Genomic DNA, 16,416 nt, shown 5'->3' on the forward strand with positions numbered 1-16,416 from the left:
GAAGATCACTTTTTTGTAATGTCTTGAATATGGTATTGAAAAGTATTACATTTGAAGTGCCGATACCTCAGTGTGGATGTTCTCCCGATACGAGAGAGAGTTTATAAGAAAGGTCTAAGTCTCCCAAGACAGTTTGTCCTTTTGAAATGTGGCACAAGGACCGCTGCATTCTCCTTATTGGAGAAAATAATCCCATGATTTTGTTTGTCAGACTAGAGCGACCATGACATGGTGACCAGAAGTGTGCCTAAGACTTATTGTGGAGGGTCTTTTTGTCGGTCAAACATGAGTGGAAATGTTGTGAATGAGCTTGGAGTTGAGAGGACCACCCAAGTTGATGAGTTGAAAAGAATGGGGTGTCTTTAGTGGTTGTTACCGGTTGTAGATGGAGAAATACAAGTTGCAGCTTTGCTCCAAATGCAGCATGGTATTCAATACTGTTACTGTGAAATAAGTGCACCACTTTTTTCAGTTTTGTTAAATTAATCTACATTTGAGTTCACAATTTGTGTTGCTCTGTCTGTCATACAAATGATGTATTTGTAAAAACAAAGAAAAAAAGACATACTTTTACAAACATATTTAATAGTAATGGTATGGTACCACTTTTTATTTTCCAATACCGATACTGAAACCTTAAGTATTGGCCACTACAGATACTAGGGTTGCACTGAATGTTTGGCAACCGAAATTATTCGGCCGAAAATAGCAAAAAAAAGCACTTTCGGTGTTCGGCCGAATAAGCGAAAAGGCAGAATAAATTTGATCGAACAATGACGTGTTTGATGACGCAACCAAATAGCCTAGCAACCAGAGTGAGACGCGCGAAGCTTTAATTGCAGCAAACATGTCGGCAGTGTGGAAGCATTTTGGAGTGTCAGAGAAAGATGTAAGAATGGCCGTTAAAGAAGTAGGCATATGTCTAGGACAATTATTCATTTATTGTGGGTCCATCCACTTTTCTGCACTCGTCAATGCACTTTTTAATGCACATTTTTGCTGTAGGCTACAGAGTGTTACATTCTTTCAGCAGTCAGTTATAGGCCTAACATAGGCTATTCAAGGGGGGGCTCAAAGATGACCACATAAAAATATTTTTATTTTACTAATTTATTTATTTAAAGTTATATTGCGCCTTGTTGGTAGCCTATGCCTGCTGGAATGAAAAAAAAAATGTTCAGTGTTAAATAAATATTTTGAAATTTTTGTAATTGATTTTTTTCTTTGAAAAACAAGACAAAATAGTAAAAAGCACATTTTTACTATTTAATTTATGCAATGGTGAAAAAAATGGCAAAATAAATGGAAAAAACGCAAAAAAAAACATGTTCGGTATTCGGTCTTCGGCTTTCGGCCAAGTTTTTCATAATTCTCGGCCGAAGCCGAATATATTCATTTCGGTGCATCCCTAACAGATACCCATCCTATATTGAATATTGTTTTCTTTAAATACTCCTAGGCTTCTAAATGTTTTTTTTTCCTCCAATTGAGGCGCTTTGCACTTAAGCAATTTCACTATCCTTCCGCTGTCTTCAAAATGGGGACGGCGACACCCACAGCAGCCTCGTCCTAAATAAATGGACGAGCCGAATATCATGAAGCGTACATTTTCATGTCAATGATTATCAGCACATTCATATAGCCAACTAAGGATCTGTATATGTTGGAGAATCATAGAGCTACAACGAATCACTTTCCTGTGTCACACCATTATTTTTATTGGCGACTTTTTAGGGCCGTGTCGTAAATTCTATCAGGCAGGTGAGTGCAATCAGCTGGACTGCTTCAGAAATTGTTTAAACGTGAACGTTAGATACTGGTAGGATCTCGGCTGAATTGAAATTGAACTGAACGAAATGAAATTGACCCGAGCCTTGGGGACGTGACTAAAGGTCGACAAGCTGGAGGCGACGTGAGGAAAACATGTGACCGCAGCAGGCTGTAGAGTCTGAGTCTAGAGTAGCTGGAGAAGATTACGGATGAACACCTGATTGGTGTGTGTGTGTGCGCCTGTCTGTCTGTGTGTGTGGGTGGGTGTAATGAATAGGTTGACTGTGATGCCACTAACATGAATTTTTGCTTTTTTTGTTTCAGATTTACAAACACAAGACACTTTATATGGTCAGGTCTAAATAAAATGAAGGTAATCTCTGCGATTAATTTAAAAAAAAATTATTATTTTTTTGCTGCGTTTGAGAAATGGAGTTGAAGGCAAAATGCAGCTTGTCATGTTACAGAGAAACTGGAAGACCTTCAATGTCGTAGAGTCAGATCACACACTTAGGCACTACACATCTTTGTAGTATAAATAGTGTGAGTAGTGTGTTCACACTGAAAATTCCAACAAGAAAAAGTTCACTTCAAGTTACCTGGATGATGCACTTATTCAACCGAAAAAACAAAGTGTGGAATGTTCGACACTTCATGCACTCACTGTTCGCATCTTTGGTAACGTAGCAGAAGAGGGGAGGGGCTACCAGGCGCTGACGCAGGCTCAGATTTGCTCAGAATCATAAAAGGTCATGCTGGGCATAAAAAAGTAACATTGACATAAACAGTATATTGAAGAAATGCATTTTTGTCCATGAAACACATTAAGTGTGTTTGATGTCATTTGCCATTGACTGGGAAATGGCTTGTACTTCCGGTTAATAAAAAGCGTTAGTGTTCCATTTGAGATGATATTACCCTTCTAACATTCATACAATAGACAGTAGAGTACATCGTGCATAGTAGGGTTGTCACGGTACCAAAATTTCAGTAGTCGGTACCAATACCAGTAAAATTCCACGGTACTCTGTACCAATTTCGGTACCAAAGCAAAACACAAAAACATGCTAACTAAACAACACATTAACAAAGTTTAATATCAAGATAAAAATGTATTTTTAAAAATGCCATTCTGTACTTCGAGTAAATCATTATTAAAGCTACTAGAGTTATCCAGACAAGAGTAGAAATGTTTTTCTGACTGACTGATATTAAAGACATAAATGGTGCTAACCACACAACTATTATTTTCCAACACATAAATTTCAGATATATCGCTCATCAAAAATCCTCTTACATGTAAAATTAGTAAACCCCATCATGCCCTCCCATTTATTTTATCCCAATAAAAGTTAAAGGATTAAATGGTTAATGAGGATTCCTGACCATATTGGCGTTAAACATCCGTATGCTAACATTAAATAAGCAAAAATGAGGATGTTTTCTTGCAAAATACACTCCAATTTAACTAATGTACAACATTCATAATGCAACTGTTACCATCATTTTAAACTCACCTGGTTGAACTGCTTGAATTAATACTGCGGTTAAGCAGCGTTCTTCCTGAAAGCACAGTTAATCTATCCGCACATAAATTTTAGGGGCACGGCTTTTACGCACCTAGCGGTAATAGCACCGAAAGCGGAAAACGAGCGTCTGAGAGAAATACATGTATTTCGCCTACTATATAGTAGGTAAGTACATGGTTTCGGATGCAGTCATGGTAACCGGGGGAGCTGCTGCTGCTTTGGCTCTTCTTGTTGCACGGTGCACCCATGAAAAGTTCCCGACTGACTACCTGTCAGACAGCGCGACAGCCTGTCAGATACCGATACTTATGAAAATCTGGTACATAAACTTTTTTTATTTTTAGTACTGACTTGGTACCGAAGTACCGGTACTTTTGACAACCCTAGTGCATATTTTGAAGTGTGTCATTTGGGACACAACTTAGGTGTTTGACTCTTCTGAATCAAACAGTAGCTAATAGAAACACATTTGCATTTTATTTGACTTTTGGATGAAAAGTAGAGACATGGTGCTGAACCTGAGGACGCACTGGGCCGAATACCAAATCCAAAGTAACTGTTTCTTCATGTATTTGGCCAGGGGGACTTTGTACCACTGAATAATTGATAGCAATTTTGCTTTGATCTGTGCTTTTTGGTGAAACTACAATCTCAAAAAAATCTTTTGGACTCTGAAAGGAGTATTTCTCTGACAATTTCTGTCCATTATTTGAACACTTCATAGGCATGCTGTTATTGCCAATATTGTCTATTTTGACACACACACACACACACACACACACACAAAAAGAGATTGGCTGAACAAAGACGGGCATTTATAGAGATTTTATGACTGATTACCACTTGGGGCAAAAAAGAAAAATTGATGTACAGTTGCAATCAGAATGATTCAACCCCCATTGCAAATCAGGTTTTTTTTGAAGCAAAACAAGAGCAATTGAATTGAAACAACGAATGCTTCACAAATTCAACTGAAAATGCAACTGATAATGACTTCTCCGGTCTCAAAATTATTCAACCCCCTGAATAGACTCCTTCACAACAGCACAAATATAAAAACAGGTGTTGTCTCAAGCACACCTGATGCAGCTACCAACGGCTTCGTTAGTTCCACCAGGTGTGCTTGAGCTGGAACACATGAAATACCTGAACTGGCCACTGATCTATTATAAACATGTATGTTGTTATATAGGTGCTCCTGAGTCACATGAGAAGTTTATATAAATAGTTTTCTTTTGATATAGAATGGCTTAGCTAACTTTTTTTCTTCCTCCCTACATTCAGATTTCTTCATTGATGTTTTTACTCAGTGTTTTGGGTGTCAGGCTCGAATTCTGCTTAGTCAGTACTGCATTCATGTTCTGTGCGGTGTCCCACTGATCTACAGCTGTTCCTTCACGACACCTAAAGTGAGTCACAGGGATTAAGGTCGCACACACACACACTTTCCCAAAGCCCTCTAAACTCAGTGTCTCCTGTGTGACCTGCCATGAGCTTATTAAGGTCTAGAGTTTCCCCCATAAGCTCTGCTTCAAATGAGCAACACACAAAGGCTTGTATTACAGTCTTCAATAAGGATTTACCATTAACATGTATAGCTTTGGGATTTAGTTTAGAATATAATGCACAAGTACCTTATTGAAGTTTTCAACTACTTTCTGTTCTGTTTTTTTTCCCCTCTCAAAAAGAAAATGGCCGACTTGCTAACAGTTACAAAGCTTATAGTCGGGATGGCCGTAATATTTCCTTCTCATTAAATTGATCCACTTTATTGGATGTCTACCACTTCATAGCATTTTCCCACATTGGTTCTTTAACGTTTATTTGATATCTCAAAATTATGGATTGCATTATCTCCAACATACTACCTGGCATATTGTCTATATCTGCTGTACATGGTCTTATTTGGGTTTGTCTTCTTGGTGCTTCTTGCCATGTCTAGACAAAGTAGACAATGCCTTGGCCCTCAGCATTGTGTGAGCCCTCCACATCATTAACCTGCATCACCAGAATGAGTAAATAATTGATTATATTCTTATAGGGTATGTTGCTTGTTGATTGTGGTTGCCAGTGGCACTAATTTTAAGCTTGGTTTTCTAGAAATCTGATTGATGTATAAAGAGCAAAGCTGGAGTATCTTCTCCCCTTTCCAAACTACCAAACATTGTTACTAGTGATTGAGCCTCTGATGAGGAAAGCATTATCCATCAAGTTAGTCATTGGTTCTTTTTCATTATAGCATTAGTTTATTGTAGACCTCTTGCTTTTGTCATTTATCAATTAGCTAATGAAAGATGTGCCATAAACCCACTGCTTACCTAACATGATTGTTCTTGACAACTATCTGTTGGAGTTTTTCAAAACTAGTGTCCTCTCTTAAAATGCTTATAGGGCCCTCACTAATATTGGCATCCTTGGTAAATATGAGCAAAGAATGTTGTGAAAAATTCTTTATCGTTTAACCTTTTGATATTTTGTTTATAAAATTCACAAAACTACTCTGCTCTCATAGATGTAAAACAACTGCAAACACAACACAGGTTTATTAAAAATAATCTTTAAATATAGGTGTGCAATAATTATTGGCACCCCTTTGAATTCATATGAGAAAAATATACTTGTATAGTATATTCCCATCAATATTTATTTTGCATTTTTTTAGTACACTTGGGTGACCAGGAACAGGAAATTGTTCAACCATGACTTCCTTTTCCACAGGGGTATAAATAGGTAACACAGGCCAAATTCCCTTAGTCATTCATAACAGTGGGTAATACCAAGGAATAGAGCTGTGATGTGCGGCAAAAGGTTGTTGAGCTTCACAAAATGGGAAGTGGCTATAAGAAAATAGCACAAGCATTGAAAATGCCCATTTCCACCATCAGGGCAATAATTAAGAAGTTCCAGTTAACTGGAAATGTTATGAATCAACCTGGAAATGGACGCGTGTCTATATTATCTCAACGCACTGTGAAGAGGATGGTACGAGGGGCCAAAAAATCTCTGAGAATTGCAGAAGTTAGTTTCATTGGTACATATGTTTATTTGATTGTATGTTTTAATATTGCTGATGATCCTGTATAATTAGGCGTAGGTTTTTTGTTGTTGTTGTGTTTTTTGGGTTTTTTTTTAGGACTTTGGAAGACTTGCTTTGACGGACCCAGGAAAACTTTTCTGCAAAATGTGAAGAATCTTATATAGAGTTATGTTGTATAGAAATGTCTGACTTTTTAAAATCTGAATTATATTGTGATCTTTTATTTTTATTTCTTATTTTTTAATTACCTATTACTTTTATTACTGAATTTTGTTTTATTTATGTCTGAAATACCTGTATTCGCCATGAAATAGCCATTGAAGCTGGTATGGCGATAAACCCAAATACAAACAAACTTTTTTTTTTTCTTCCCTTTTTTTCCTTTTTTAAGGTTTGTATGATTTTCAGTGACTTTGGTAATTTAGAGTTCTTGTATAGGGCTGCCTATAGTCTAGAAACGGCCCTGTGCTATGAACATTACAACTCCCGAACAGTGCTTGGCCTTGTCATTGCCATCTGCAGCTTTTTTTCCCCCTGTAATCCAGTGAACATTGGACCACACAGAGATCAAAACAAAGCTCACACGCCAAGCCTGCTTGCACATCTGTCTTGTGCTAACAAGAATTGGCTTTCATAGAGGCTAAGTGGCTACACGCTATACTGTGTACATGATTAAATATTAATACTGATATTTTCAGGGTGAATACGATCCAGCACTCTTATTCTGCTGACTGTGTGTCTGGTCAGTAGGGATCACACAAGTGCACACGGATAGTGCAGATAGTGTAAGAGGGTCATTCAAGGTCATTTACTAATGAGTTTGTCTAATTAGCTGATTAGTGTGTGTGTTGCGTTAAGGCCTTCCTACCTTTGCTCAGTGTTTTGTGTCACACACTTCAGAATCATAAGATTTGCTTATAAGGGCACAAGGAATGCTCCTTTTCAACCTGTCCAAAATAAGAACTCTTGGAAGACAAACATCTTTTAATTTGCCTTCAAATTGGGACAGACTTTTATATGAGAGTGTGCAAACACTGCTCAAATCTTCTCCTTACTTAGCCAGCCTCCTCGAGAATGGATATTATTTTGAAGTGTCCTCGACATCATGACTTAATGATACTGGAAGTATATTACAGATTATTTTCACAGATTATACCATGTAAAATGTGGCCCTTTGCCATCCTTTTTTTTTTTTCTTCTTTTTGTCTCTCTGTTTCCCTTGTTGTTTTACTATCTTTGAGACAGGAAATTTTTTTTATGTCTAGCTAAGAGAAGTCGACCAAAGATTTTACCGATAACGAAGTTGGGCAGTACCTGCTGATAAGCGATTGATCAACTGATAGTTTTTAAAATTGATACTGAATGTAAACATAAGACTCAAAGTAAAATGTTGTTGAACTTTTATTACAGTCTCACAACTGTCTCTCTGCACTTCTGTTTTCTAGTAGTCCGTATGTCAGTCTGTTTTTCTCTTAAATGCACTGTTATACTGCATTATTGAGACAGTTGTGGGTTTGCCTGATATGGTATCATGTAGTGGTTTAGTAAACAGCTAACATTCGTCAGCTAGCTGTTTTTTTTTTTTTTCTTTCTTTCTTTTTTTTGCAACTTTGATGCCACAAACAACATTTACTTAACACTTACTTAAAAGTCCTATCGGTTTGATTCCACCAGCATCCAACTAGTCAAGACAATGCCTGTTAGTCTGTTTAGCCTTGGCATGTGTTTTGGAGCAGTGGCTTGAGAGGGAATGTTAAATTTTAAGATTTATAATTGTTTACAGATTCCACCAAAATCACTGACATTAATAATTAGAAAGTCCTTATTTTTAACACAAAATAAGAAGAGGACAAAGACCAGCCTATTTTTTTTTTTTTACTGACTCTTGAGTCCAGTACTTGCAAATTTGCCAGGTTAAAGTGATATGAACTTGATTATTAAGCGTGAAATTAAGTTTTACCAGAAGCGAATCGTTTTTCATGTTTCTGTGTCCTTTACTCTTCAAGGGAATTGGGTTTATGTAACCTTTAACACTTATGAATATTTGTTTCCCTTCAGGAATTTCAATCCTTCAAGTGCCTGTCTTTACTCATGTTTTTCTCATACAACCTTCATCCTGAATGTATATTTCTCATCCTTTGCGTATCTTTCTCACTTTCTGATGTTACTAAAGTCTTGTATTTTCTAGCCTTCATTCCTTGTTTGTTTGTTAGTCTCCCCTCCTTCTTTTGCCACTGTCTCTGTTTTTCCTGTCTCTCCTTCTATTACCATTTCTCTACATCTTTGTCTCACAGTATGTCTGTATCTTTCTCTCTTTCCCTCTCTTTCTCTCTGTTTCATGAATTAGCTGTCTTTAATGTGTCCCCTCATGTATTTGGTGTATTTCTCTCCTCCTGCTAATACACTCTGTCTCTTGTTGCATCCTTAAAGAGCCACTGAAAATAGCAGCCGGGGGAAAGTGGGTCACTCGTTGAGGAGGAGCGAGAGACGTGTGTGTGTGTGTGTGTGTGTGTGTGTGTGTGTGTGTGTGTGTTAGTGTGTGTTAGAAGCAGGCCAGAGGTTTGAGGGGTGAATAAGGGCAACGTTGAGATTTTCTCTCTCTCTCTGAAGGCTATTCAGCCAACTTGACGCTGCATAACTCACTAACGTGCATATTTATTAATCTACTCTCCCAAAGGCAGTCTCTCCTTCTGCTGATTTTACAGACTGTGATCTAATAATATTATTGCTCTAGCCCCATTCTCTCACCTAAAGACAAAAAAGAAATAATGAACACAATCCATCTATGTGTGGCCCAAAGACATGCAGGATTATAGTGAAATTGAGCACAAAATGTTTCCTGTTTGACAAAATTGGGTTTAATTTGGTGTGAGGCCAGTCTGTGTCACTGCCTCTCCAAAACACATGGATTTTTAAAAAAAATCCCTTTGAAATAGTAACAAGTCAGTAGCACCAGTGAGTAATTTATCCCTAAATATTTACATTTCTTAGTAATTGAGTATATTACTATATAGTGAAGAAAAGTTAAAACAATTTTTTTTCTTCGCCAATGTCTTATAGTATAAATGTCACATTTCACAATTATATATGTTCAGTTTCACAAAAATACTAACCCTTTTGGAACTAGGACTTAAAAATACAATAAGTTTGACCGATTTTGTTTTAAGACACCATCTTTTATGAAAATTTACACTCCTGTCGTCATGCACTTGCTTCAACATTGGAATTAGGAACTAATAGGAATTTACTTGAGGTGCCACTATTCAAACACTGACATCACTATTCACATATTTATGCATAGCGTCTACCTGAAGTCAGTGAGAATGGTAAATGGTCTGCACTTATATAGCTCTATTATATAATTTTATCCAAAGCGCTTTACACTGTGTCTCATTCACCCATTCACACACACACTCACACACCAATGGTAGCAGAGCTGCCATGCAAGGCGCTAACTTGCCATCCGGAGCAACTTGGGGTTCGGTGTCTTGCCCAAGGACACTTCAGTATGTAGTCATGTGGGCCGGGAATCGAACCACCAACCCTACGATTAGTGGACAACTCACTCTCCCACCTGAGCCACAGCCACCCCGAAGATAAAGAAAACTGGCGTCTAGCAATATTCTGTGCTATGCAAGTTAAAGGTGTGCATCAAAGTCTCAGGAGCAGACGTTTTTACTTTCATGTTGGGAATGAGTATGTGGAACATTCATTTCTATGGTTTCATTCACTGGTGAAGTAAATATAACCTGCAAAAATCTTCACTGACTATCAGATTATAAACGTGCAAGGTGTTTAATGTTTATGTTCATTATTTCTTTATATTACGTCTGTCAAACACAAACGCATGCGCTACTACTGACGTACAGTGGAAAAATTATACATGAGCATGCCACAATCATGAAACATTTCAAATTTTTCCCCGTCTTGTAGTGACAAATCGAATATCTGTTCATGAACTTTTGAGAGCTTAGCGATGTTAGAATAAAAGAAAGAGAATGTACACAAGAAAGAATGTGCCCTCGCCCCACTACACACTTCCCGCACCAAGCGCTTGGGAGAGTTTGCCAAATGACACACAGACACACAAAGTTCAAATGGCAAGATCTCTAATTTATTCAAAGAAAGGCAGAGTATAGATCATGCTTGACACACAACAGAGACAAAGGGTTAACTGTTGATTGATTCTCTAACTTTCCTTTTCACCAGTCTTGCATCACCTGGGAGAAAGGGGTGAGTAGGTTTCTCTGAAGGTAAAGGGAGAGAAGCAGAGACATTACCATGCACACTGTTCAATTTTTCAATCAAGGCTTGCGTATAATCTACAATAACCATGTCCAGGTCTCCTGTAAAAGAAACACCAGGGTTAGCTTTAGTCCACGGGGTTGGAAGTTGTCTACCCATTATGATTTAAAAAGGAGATAACTGAGACTTAGGGCTGCATGATTATGGCCAAAACGATAATCATGATTATTTTGATCAATATTGAGATCACGATTATTTATTATTCATAAATAATTCACTGATTTTAGGGACAGCATATTTTTTATTGCACTTTCACATTTAAATAAACAGACCGCTGCTTTCACATCCATGTTGTGCTACATTCCTGCTAATGTACAAATCTTTGCATCAAATTAGACTGGTCCTTAAAGTGCATCATCTCGTAGAAGCAAAATATAAATAAAATTGTACCAAAAATATAGGATAAGTAAAAATAAAAATGCCATCAACCAAATGAAAATATAACAATATGCAACCAAATGAAAACAATTCAGGCGAATGCAGAAAAGGCAATAACAGTGTATACAGGAGGAGAGACGCAGCCAAATCACCCAATAGAGCGGTGCAGGGATGACATCATTTTGTACCGGAACAGGGAATTTACCATCACACTTGTTCCCTCGACAAAACCCAATAGGATTTTCACATAGGCTTTTGGATTATTGTAAAAAAGTAAAATAAAAAATTAATTAAAAATAAGCTCTGTGGTCAACAAAAGTTTACAATACTACCACGTTTTGTCCATCAAGATAATTTTCACAAATGAACACAACTTTTATGAAGTTTGAATCCTAAATACAATCGGCAGAAATAAAAATCTAACCGTATGCCATAAATGAACTACACCACGGTCACTCGACTTCACCATCACGAAGTTTCCGACAAGTTTTCCAAACTTGATTTAAAACATTTTCCATAATACGGATTTCTCTGTGGAATCTTCATCCACATTTTTGGGGGAATTGTGCACAGCATACCTGAGCCACTTTATCTGCAAATACTTTTCCTTTTCAGCGTGATGACGTTTAATGTCCCTGACAACGTCTGTAGTCCCATTTAGCAACATGTTAACGAACGCCTTTTTCAATACACGTAAAGGCTTTAAAAAAAACTCATGAGTGGGGTATTACTGGTGTATTTTATGTCTTAGAATAAAATGTGAAAATATTTTGCGCTTGTGTTCACCACAGACCTTATTTCAGGCTTTTATCCAAAATCCTATTCAAACAACCCATTGACTCGGGACGATGGAACCAGAAGGGCTAAAATGCTAACTCATTTCCGGGTTTTGACATACAAAATGACGTCATCCCTGCACTGGCCTGAGAGCAGAGTGAGACAACATTTAAACTACATGGCTGCCTCCATAACAATACTTCCATCCACCCATCCATTTTCTGTACCGCTTATACTACACAGAGAACCCCTATCCCAGGGGGCTCTGGGTACACGGCGAGGGATACCCTGGACAGGAGTACCTGGAGGAAACCCCCGAAGCACAGGGAGAACATGCAAACTCTGCACACACAGGGCGGAGGCGGGATTCGAACCCCCAACTTTGTAGGTGCAAAGTTTTGTTAATGATTATAGATTACAGTAAGACCTATGGTGTCCTAAACCACCACATGCATTTATGGAAAAGATTTTGGGTCTACATTTAATTTCTTGGTGAAGTATACCTTTAATTTCACTAACCCTAAAGCCTAAAATTAGCTTGAGTAAACAAAAGGGAATCTTTAGAACACGCGCACACACACACACGCACACACACACGCGCACACACACAGAGGACAAGCCAAAGGGTCTCCTCAAGGTCAGACCTGATCTGTATTCCTCCAGTATAATCATGAGGATATTTGTTCATTGTAAAAGCCTAAAGCCAACACACACACACATACACACACATACACACACACATTTATTGTACTCCAAATGCATTGTGTTTAGGCCATATGGTGTTTGGGCTGAAACCAATGAGATTAACGCGTCTCCTCAGAACTGCTTAGTCATGCTGACTGAAGTGTGTGTGTGTGTGTGTGTGTGTGTGTGTGTGTGTGTGTGTGTATATGAACGAGCAAAAGAGGGCGAGAGAGAGAATAACACTGTTCATTTAATGAGACTTCATTGAAATGACAGAGTTGTGGGATTACCTTCTGCTAGGCGGACATGTGGGATGCTTCAAATTTGTTAAAAAAATAATGACCCTTACAAGACAGCTGTCATTATACCTGGCAAACAACAATTTTGAGACACAATATTCAGCGTGCTTTCGTGTGGAACGGTACATTAGAGTGTGTCTGACGATCTTGTGTTGTGTATATAGAGGTATATTGTGTTCTAGATGATTTTTTTGGTGATTTGTCAATTCACACTTTGTGTTGAGGGTTGAACCTTCCTTTTCCTTTTTCCTGTCCCTCTTCTTCTCTCTCTCCCTCATTCTCTGTTTCTCATCCTCTCTCGCTTAAAATATTCCCAAAAGTGTTGTGTACTTCGACAGCCTCCTCCCAAATGCTGAAACAGAAAATTGAAATGTCCGTGATAACGGCGTTGTACATCATTTTTTATGGTAATGGTATTCAAATATACTGCTATTGAGCAACTGTACTAATAGCAGTGTTGTTTGCTGAGGTGTGTGTGTGTGTGTGTGTGTGTCAGAGGGTCAGTGTGTCCCATAGCAGGTCAGTGAACAATGTGAGTGCCACTAGGCATGTCTGGATGTATGTCTGTTGAGGACATAGCCGTGTGTGTGTGTGTGTGTGTGTGTGTGTGTGTGTGTGTGTGTGTGTGTGTGTATGTGGTGCAGAGCAGAGCAGTGCAGGCTGGCACAGTTTAGATTACGTGTGTGAATGACTCTGTAACACACTTCCCCTCCAGCTCTGTCGCTGATGCCATGCTAGTGTTGATCGTGTGTGTGTGTGTGTGTGTGTGTGTGTGTGTGTGTGTGTGTGTGTGTGGTTTTTCCACATTTTATTCAGGCCTAGCAGAGCCATGTCACTGAGATATGCTTGTTGTAGTCTACACTGACTGAACAAAATGTGTGACAAATATACAATCACCTTTTTTTTTTTTTTTAACTCATTACAGTTCACAATATCATCATCATGTAATAAAAATAATATACTGGAGTTTTAAAAAGTTTTTTTTTTTTTTTTTTTTTTTTTTTTTTAAAGTTACCACTTAAATAATCATGCTTCACAAACACTCAAGGTCGGTGGTTGCTTTCTAATAAGTTGAATGGTATTCTTGGGAATAATTTGTGATTGCTGAATTCCTCCCCTTTTAAAATTAAGTGGGAGGGGCTAATTGGAGGTAAATTGGCATAAGCTTCACCTTGAGATCACTAATCCAGTCACGGAGTTGTTTTTATTTTATTTTATTAACTACTACTGTCTACTATTCAACAGTCTTCAAGTCTGAGCAACCTTGCAAGAGAAACAATTCTGATATTTTTAATGTTCTATTTATTGGCAGTGTTAAAGTAATAAAGTACAAATTAGACGGTTAATGACTGAGCAAACTGGTCAAAAACGCTGCTATAATTCTGACAGATTATATTCTCTTTATTTAAAGTCATTTATACCACAGCACTGTTGAATTGAACAAGATTCTGATTGGTCAGAACATATTAAGGTTTCTATAAAATCAGCATCTCTGACAATTACGGGTTTGCACGATCGTTTCTATAGTAACAGCTTGCACAGGGACTTGTACGGCAAACACAAAATGGTGTTTATTATTCAATAATGAAACGTGAAAAATTGTTGTTATGTTGAAGCTTTCTGTAAGATGTTTATTTCTAAGTGTCAGTAAGGGAAAGTCTTCAGGACTTTAACTTAAAGAGAAAGAAAAAAGACTGGTGAGGAAATGACTATTTATAAAACTTGGGAACATGCAGTTATTGGAAAATAATCAACTTTGGGGTGGTAACAGGAACTCCGCTTTGTGTCGGGGCAAAATAATTAGTTGATGTATTATGTATTCAGGCTTTCTGTGCGTCCGTCAGAGATTCTCGTTAGCGCAAGAACAAGCGCTTGAATATTTGTGAGATTTGTATAGGATTCTCATTATAACTAGCGAATGAACTGATTAGGTTTTGGAATTGATCCAAACAGGTTCAAGTTCACAGCAAGGTCAAATGTCTGAAGTAGTTTTTCTTCAATAGCTTCCTTCATGTTTGAAGTATTTTTAAAGGTATTTCAACTTGGTAACAAAAAGGACTGGAGTTGTTGGAAATAGTTTCTGGTGCAAATGTCCATTAAGATTAAGTATCAGTCATAAAATGTTAAGTGTACTGATACAGGCTTATGGCACGCATTATAAGGTGTCATGTAGTCTATTTAACCGATTTATACATGTGTTTTTGAAATGCATTTCGAGTATGGGATTTATTACCCAGTTTGTGTGCAGAAGGAATAGTTGCACTAAAACCACATTATGTGAACGTTGTATAATTCCTGTATATGACGGTTAACTGTAGAGCAAAATGAGCCGTTCTCACCACGTCTTTATCTGAACCTTCTCCACATCTCAGATTCTTTTTTTTTTACTCTCTTGACTGATATAATAAACTGATATAATGCGAATAAGCAGTGTTCCTCGAGCACTCCCAGTAGTGTAGTCCCAGTAGTACTGAGGCTGAATTAAAAAGCTTTGATTTGTGTCAGTAAGCTAAAAGCTTTCTCAGCATGTGGGTGGGTTTCAGGACACACTGTGGGGATGGAGCATGGTGGTACGGCACTGTGCACGACATCTTATTTCCCCCTAAATGTCTGCGAAAGAACAAGAGTGCATATAAAAGAAAAAAAAATCATTAAGTCCATGTGATCACGAAGGAAAGCTCTCTCTAAGTTAAAGTAAACTGGTGAACCTGCAACGTGATGTGTCATGGCTAAAGATTGTCCCGCATTAATATCTGACTGAACTGAATTGTTTCAGCTGCTGTATAAAGATGAACACACACACACAATATGTCAGGCAGCCGTTCCTGACTTCCTGACCGCTGAGTGACGGAGTGTTGAGGGGTTTGATGTTCCAGGTGACTGTCATCAGCATGTTGCAGGCTCACTACGCTACTGGAACAAAACCTGACACATTTGAACACCTGTTGCGCAGTTGACACACTTAATCTACTCCAGTACGTCACTCATGCGCCTGCCAGTAAGATGAGACATTTAAAACAGGCACGTTAACCTGGTCCAGTCGAAAAACTTGCCGTTAACTGCAATTTCTGAGAATTCCTTGAAAACATGGGCTGCTCTTTTTCAACAAACTTGTCAGTTTTGTGCTTTCTGATTTGATTGCCTGTGCCGACTGAGAGAAGGTTTGGTGCGATTATTGGCCATGTTATTGACTGTGAGCTCAGCGGCGTCCTGTTAATGTAATGAAACAATCCTCAAAGGAGCAGCTTGGCTAGAAATAAAATGTACAGGCACCTGAGTGGTGCAACAGAAACACATTCACTCTATTGTCAGGAGTTTGAGTTTTGATGATGCCACAGCCAGGAGTCCAAGAGAGCGTAATTGACCCTGCTCTCTGGGTGGGAGGGATGGGTACTCTCTCCCTTGTCAGACAGTGCGTGGGCATCTGTGAGCTCATGTATGTGGAAGTTTGCACTTGTTCAGCTGTCCTGTGACGCAGCATGAGTAGCAGCTCCAAAAGATGTGACTGCTGGCTTCACGTTTTCTGGAGGAAATACACGTTAAGCCTAGTTCACACTACGCCAACAGACGCTTTTGCCAGGTTTTGTCAGATCAGTGCGTTAACCCTGTCGGTGTCTCTTGCCGTTGGTCAGCGTTT

General features: G+C 38.3%; 1 protein-coding gene across 1 annotated transcript in view; it reads left to right on the forward strand.

The window, feature by feature from the left end:
* Positions 1–16,416, forward strand: part of znrf1 (zinc and ring finger 1) — a 55,580-nt gene that overhangs the window by 20,227 nt on the left and 18,937 nt on the right. The window lies entirely within an intron of this gene.

The sequence above is a fragment of the Ictalurus furcatus genome, chromosome 8 (assembly GCF_023375685.1).
Source record: "Ictalurus furcatus strain D&B chromosome 8, Billie_1.0, whole genome shotgun sequence".
Classification (NCBI taxonomy): domain Eukaryota; kingdom Metazoa; phylum Chordata; class Actinopteri; order Siluriformes; family Ictaluridae; genus Ictalurus; species Ictalurus furcatus.